This window comes from Clinocottus analis, unplaced genomic scaffold, assembly GCF_023055335.1.
Source record: "Clinocottus analis isolate CAN_PGR_092001 unplaced genomic scaffold, fCliAna1.0.p SCAF_21, whole genome shotgun sequence".
In the NCBI taxonomy this organism is placed as follows: Eukaryota; Metazoa; Chordata; class Actinopteri; order Perciformes; family Cottidae; genus Clinocottus; species Clinocottus analis.
In genome coordinates, this window is record NW_027175943.1 from 7,854,366 (window position 1) to 7,860,973 (window position 6,608).

Consider the following 6,608-nt stretch of genomic DNA (forward strand, 5'->3'; position numbering starts at 1 on the left):
TATCTCCATGTCTTGTTTTTTTTTTTCCCTATCCATGCAGCTGCGACAATACATCACAGCCGTTGATCCCTACTGTCTAAATGTCTGCTGAATGTCACACACAAGTGAGTGTTCTGGAGATGCATGTGTGGTATGCGACATCTTGGTGCTCGACCATGTGAAATGCACGCAGATATGTGCGGAGGGCACTCCTGAGGTTTGTATGTGTGTATGTGTGTGTGTGTGTGTGTACACATCTGCGCACAAGCCTTATCCAGAAAGGGATAAATCCAATCCATTACCTGGCGGGGCTCAGGGCAGTTCAATCGATGGCACTCTCAGTGGCTGCTGATGAACTTCCCTCTCTGACAAGGTGTATCATTCAGACCTGTCGCAGAGCAAGACTGTCTGGCATTTCAAAGCACGAATGAAACTGAAGGTTGATTTTTTTTTGTCTAGGTAAACTGAGCAGACCGTGAATACACTTCTGTAAGTGTATTTATGGTCCGCAACACATTTGCGTTTTCTCAATGATTTCTCCGCCACCAGTAACTTGATGGCAGTAAGCGATGTGGAGCCGTCACGTACCTTGGCGTAGCGCTCAGCACTCTTGAATGCATGTATTATCAATTCATGCACGGGTCGAACATAAACTGTAATTATATTCAATCACACTGAATAAGAATGCACTGAATACCGTGCTTCTGGCATGTCGAATCTGTTCTCATCTACAAGCGTATTTTCTTATCATCTGGCTGCCACTTCCCTTCAACCCGAAAAAAAAACCCTGAGAAGGATGGAGAGATGGCGGAGCAGTCAGTGTGAAAGAGGAGGAGGAGAAGATCAAATGGCAGGGCGGTTATGAGATGTGTGTCTGATGCCTTTTCAGACTGCGCTGTTTTGGCCGCCGCACCAGTCAATCACGATTACAATGGCGAGGAGAGATGGGAGCAGTGGTGCAGAAAGAGCAGGAGTGATAATTACAATGCAAGGGACAAGATAATGGGAACACGCTGCACTCTCCCAATCATTTCATGTATCAGCTGCCGACTGGACCCCCCCCCACCCTCCCCTCCTCACACCCCTCCTCTCCTTACTGACAACCAGCAATCACAGGTCATATTTGTGAAATCCAAAATGGATTAATTTGATGAGAGCAGTGGGGGTTGTGATCCATCTGTGTACGCACGTGTTTTTGTGCACAGTTTTGTCAAATGTCAAAGAATATTTACTTGTACTTTTCAACGTGAAATAAGCACATGAGCATGGCATTATCATTGCAGCGGGAGGAGGCAAAGGGCCGTGAGCATCGACGTGTGAGCAGCTGTTACATCGATGACACAAGGCATCCCCAATCTCTCATTACAATTTGGGCATTTACATCTAAAAGATTGAAAGTCATTTACTTCCACATGTTTTTCTCAAAAGCGTATCATAATTATAATCCAACAGGTTATTCCATCTTTTTCTTCCCAACTATAGTGTCTTTAATCTGTTTTCAACCACACATATCTTCGTCGTGCACTACTGCTTAAACCTGGCTCTCATTATGTGTAGTCCTTCACCATGCTAGAAGCAGTACATGCTATCCCACTGCTTCTCTTAAGTATAGTCAGCTGAGAACATTAATCATAGGCTCGTCTAAATTAAATTAACCATAAAGCGTAAAGAGGCTTAATGAAAATTAAGTTGTTTATGATGTGCATGATTACAAGGGTATCTCCTCTGTACTGGAAGTACTACAGATGAGCAATGGGATTTCAGCCATTTGAAAAAGGGACAACTCTGATCACTCAGTTGATGCCCAAAAGCAGTCGAGCAAAGTATATAAGCACAATCAATCATAGCACTGTTATTGAGGGAATTTGTATTTATTTATTAGCGCTACATCGAGTGGGCTGAACAAAAATTGTATTTTTGTTGTGTATATATTTGTTTTATTACACCTTTGAATTATGGCATGTGTAAACTCTATTTTAAGATGAAACAAACCAATAATAAGTCATGTTAGCCAATAGTATGGAACTATGTAGTATACTATATATTAGCTCTTGCCCAAGTGCAGTGTTAGCAACAATATTTCCAGTGCTAGTGCAAATTATGCTGCCTAAAAACACCTGTATTAAGCTGAATCATTTCAGCCATGCAAAGGAACCATAGAACAAAAACAAAAAAAAACACACTGAATAGTAAAAGTCTTTGAGAGCATTAATTGTGTCTGCTTGCACAATGTCAATCAACTGATCCTTGCCACCAAAGCTGTTCACACAAAAACATGAGTGGATGTTGGAGATTACAAATTGGTCTGTTTAAACAAGTTTCAAAGATAAGGTTGCTTTTCCTCCTTGGCATCAAACAAATGACAAAGTTGCAAAACCATTTCATGCTTTAGCAAAACGGAGCACACTTTAAAGAGACTGAAGGGTGGATTACCTTGTTACCTTCATATGCAAAGTTGCACTCTAACACACAATAGAATCCCACAAGAGAGCTGCGCTCCCAGAATGCAGGGGTACGTGTTGATACTACAGTCTGAATAAGTAGGATGGGAACCAGAGCCTTCAGCCTTCAAGCTCCTCTTCTGTGGAAGCAGCTCCTAGTTTCAGTCCAGGAGGCAGATACACACGTAAGAGTATAGAGCTGGCTCAGGTTTGCCCTGGTCCAGCCTGCTGTAGGCCTCGGCTGCCGGGAGCTTTCCTCGGATACACTGAGCTCCTCTCGCCGCTTCTCTCTCATTGCTAACTTTGCTAATTGAGTCCTTGTACTTTCTTACGTTTTTCCATGGTATGTGGTTACATCTGGACTGTGGCCCTGGCTGGCACCTGCTGGCACCTACTGCTACTATTATTATCATCATCATTAGTCACATTTATATTAGAATTACATTAAAGCTGTCCATCCTAGGAGAGGGATCCCTCCTCTGTTGGTATGTACACATGCACAGACAAAAGGAAGGTTGAAGAGAAAGAGACCACACAGTTAAAGCTGCCTGAGGGAGAAGGCAGAGCTAATCCGTGGTTATCAACACTTTTAAGCCTGCAGACTTCAGAGCCATTTGCAAACGCTCTCCATTTCTATTTCGCCTTCCCTTTTTACTGGCACGCAAAAGATGGTCGCGTTTCCACCTGAATCCGTGACAGACTACTGCGAGGGGAAGCTCAGTAATGGTTTCCAGGGAGACAGCAAAAGCAATGCCCCGAGATGCACAAGGATACAATGCGTCACGCCCCATTTCTGCTCCCAGGCACCAGCCCGAGTAGCAAGCTTCTACTTGAACCCGTGTTCGTCACATCATCTCAGGCAGTAACAACCGGCGATACTGTTCCCACCCGCTGATGAGCGTCCGAGTAATATACGGCCATCCTGCAGCCTTTTAAGAGATATTCCAGTTTATTTTTTAGGGCAATTGTGTAAAACTAAATCAAGTCAGAAAATAATGTAAATGTGTTCTAAAAATGTCAACTCTACAGTTGTTTTAGTCCCTGGATTTCTATAATAAAGTAATAATTTACCCATGAAAATAAAATCATATTCCAAAAGGGGCATCCGAATTCAAAGAATATGTTAGTCCTGCTACTGCAATCCTTCATCAGTGCCCCTTTGAAATATTAAACTATTCTTCATGTTTATGTTTTCCAGCATCAAGCCCACGACTGACCTTCAATTATTTTAAAGCATTTATAGAATACATTTGTGATAAATAAATCAAATGATGATGTTTTTATGATTTCTATAAGTATATTAATGGTTCTCCACTGAAACCATAATGGTTAACATGTACTACACATGCAACATGTTAAATAAGTGTGTGAGTTCATCATAAACACTTAATTTGCCAGAAAAAGTCAAAGGAGTATGTTGTAAAAACAATGACAGTGGACACATCTGTGGCATACATCAAAATAAATTGTTGCCACAGCACAACCTTGCATTAATTTTGCTTTGTAACATTCTGACACGCACGTTTATAGAAACCCAACTGAATCAATCCAAATGATCCAACAACAATTTCAAGTAGCAGACAAGCTATGTCACAAGTAAGAACTAATCAAAAGAGGAATTGGGTCTCAGTCCCTCTCAACAATACAAGATTCTGCACAGACAGACAGACATCATCTTTCAAAAGGCTTGATCTTTATGCATATTAACAGTTTAATGTTAACTCAAATCATCAAAGCAGAATCAAATCAAAGCAGAAAGAGCATGTGAACATTTTTTACTTTTAAACGATTTGTTCGGGTCAAAACACCAACATTTAATGACCTCTGTGAAAAGCAGGAAGATTATGGAAGGCAAAAAGAATAATTCTCAGCTCAAGAAGGGATTACATTTTCAAATTGCAATTAAAAACATTTAAAAGTGAGAGAAAGAAAAAGTTAAAAGCAAGCACATATTAATGAAAGACACATTTCAAATTCAGTATCGTCTCCCTCTTACTCTGTACATTTTCCTCTCATCCTAATCCTTGTAATAGCTCAGAGTCTAAGCTTCCTTCTTGTACAATATTGATTTGTTGCAGGTGAGGGAAGACGATAGCGGTCTGTTGCAGGTGCAGAGAAATAAACAACACGCCTGGAGAAGGCAACAAACACAAACAGCAGCATCATGTCGTCGTAGAATGCCGTGTATTGAATTTGACATACGACAGAGAGGGAAACATCATGAAGTAAAACGTCAGGAGATGGAAATGAGAAAGATGGAAAGGCACGCAGCAAGTGCGGCGTACAAAAGAAAAAGTGCTGCTATATCTTTTTTTTACTTTCCAAAAGAGAGCTCGTCCCTCTCCCTCCTGTGCTGCCGTTTCATTGCACCATGCAGTCATTATTGTGACTTTGTTTCATGCAGGCGAGGAAGAGGTTCGGAAGTGGAAGTGGTAGAAACAGGCAAGTGGGTTTTGCCAACAGCCTCGGGCGGGACCGAATAAAAAGACAATACTTTGATGCCCTCTAGTGATGAATTATGATAACGACACTCTGAGTCAAATATTCTGCCTAGGAACTTTTAAATTATTTTGGCTTTTTTGATATAAAGATCTGGAGCTGGGAAAATATTTGCATGTGCCGCTTTCAAAACACCCGCACAAAATGTGTCTGATAAAAAAAAAGGATATGTTGTTATATCTTGCACCAGAAAAATTATGATATTGCAAAGAAAGTCCTTTAGCAAGTTAACAAGCAAAACTTGAAAAAGTAGCTATTGCCATCAATGCACCATGCAGCGTCTACTGTCTGTTCATTAACACCCTCTCAAGTCTGAACATTTGGCAAATCCCTAGAACAGACTACACTACTGCTGTACTTCAGCCTGCTCATATTTAGGAATCCACCGACCTCACAGGGTCCCATTTCTTAAATCTTCCGAAGCAATCAGATTTCACACTTTCTTCTCCCCCAAGTAAGAGGGGCCACTACCCATAATCCTGTTCCTACTGCTTGTCAGGATGACAACAAGAACAGGGAGGCCTGTGGGCTGTGTGCACATGTTTGTGTACACAACTGGACCAGGGTGTAGTCCACTGAAGAAGAAATCCAGACAAGACGGAAAAAGCAAAAAGACGTCAAAGCAAGAAGCACCTTGAGGCAAAGAAAATAACACATTTGGTCAAAAAACAGTGACACAAAATCACAAAAAAAATGTTTTCTTTAAATTTGATGGTTTCAAAAGCAACCCAACATTGATCTATTTAAATTGGCTGACATAAAAATGACCCTGCCACATTGTCAATCCCTCCATCTTAAAATTAAAGCTTTTCATCAAAGCCAGAGCAATACAAATCATAAACATACAAAAATTCATTAGTTTACAAATGCCGTTGCCTCCGCTTTAGCATTAGCACTGGAAAATATACATTTCAAGCTTTTTAAAAATGTGTGTATACTGGCTTGTTTTACCCACGCAAAAAACACCATTACCAAAGGCTAGTTTAAATGTCCATCGCTCCGACAGCCACTCGGTTGAAAGGCTCATGCAAATAATCTCTGCATTCACAAACACACAGTCTGTGTGTGTTGTGTGCTAATTGCTGTGAACAAACATGGACTACGCTCCAGCGATCAATGTCTTACAATAAAGTATTTTATAAAGCAACTTAGGACTCAGTCACACCAGAATGTGGAAGAAAAAGAAAAAATTCCTTCATTCAATATTTTGAACGCACAAGCTCAATAACTAGATTGCAGTTCACAGGAACATTTAAGTCGGCTGATCGATCATGTATCCTCACCGCCAAAGCACAACACAGGTCTTTCTCTGCAATTTCTAGTGAAAAATATTATGGATTCATCATAGCATACTAATGTGCCAAAGCTGTTCTTTCATCTTCCTGTAAATACGGTATCAGAAGCTTGCCAACTCATTCGTGCTATTTCCAATGGAAGTAACACATTTAAGAAGAATGCAATTACTAAACGAGAGATTGTTCCATTTTTTACAAAATCATGTGACCACTTTGTGAAAGATCAAATCTGTCAAAACTGTTAGCTGATGCTATGGACTTTGTTGCACAGTAGACATTTGAAAATTACACAGACTATGATCCTATTCATTTTATTTTTGTTTTACTTGCTGAATGGCTACAATAAAGATGTATATGTCAATGTGCATCACAGTGAGTGTTGGCAGTATGAAGC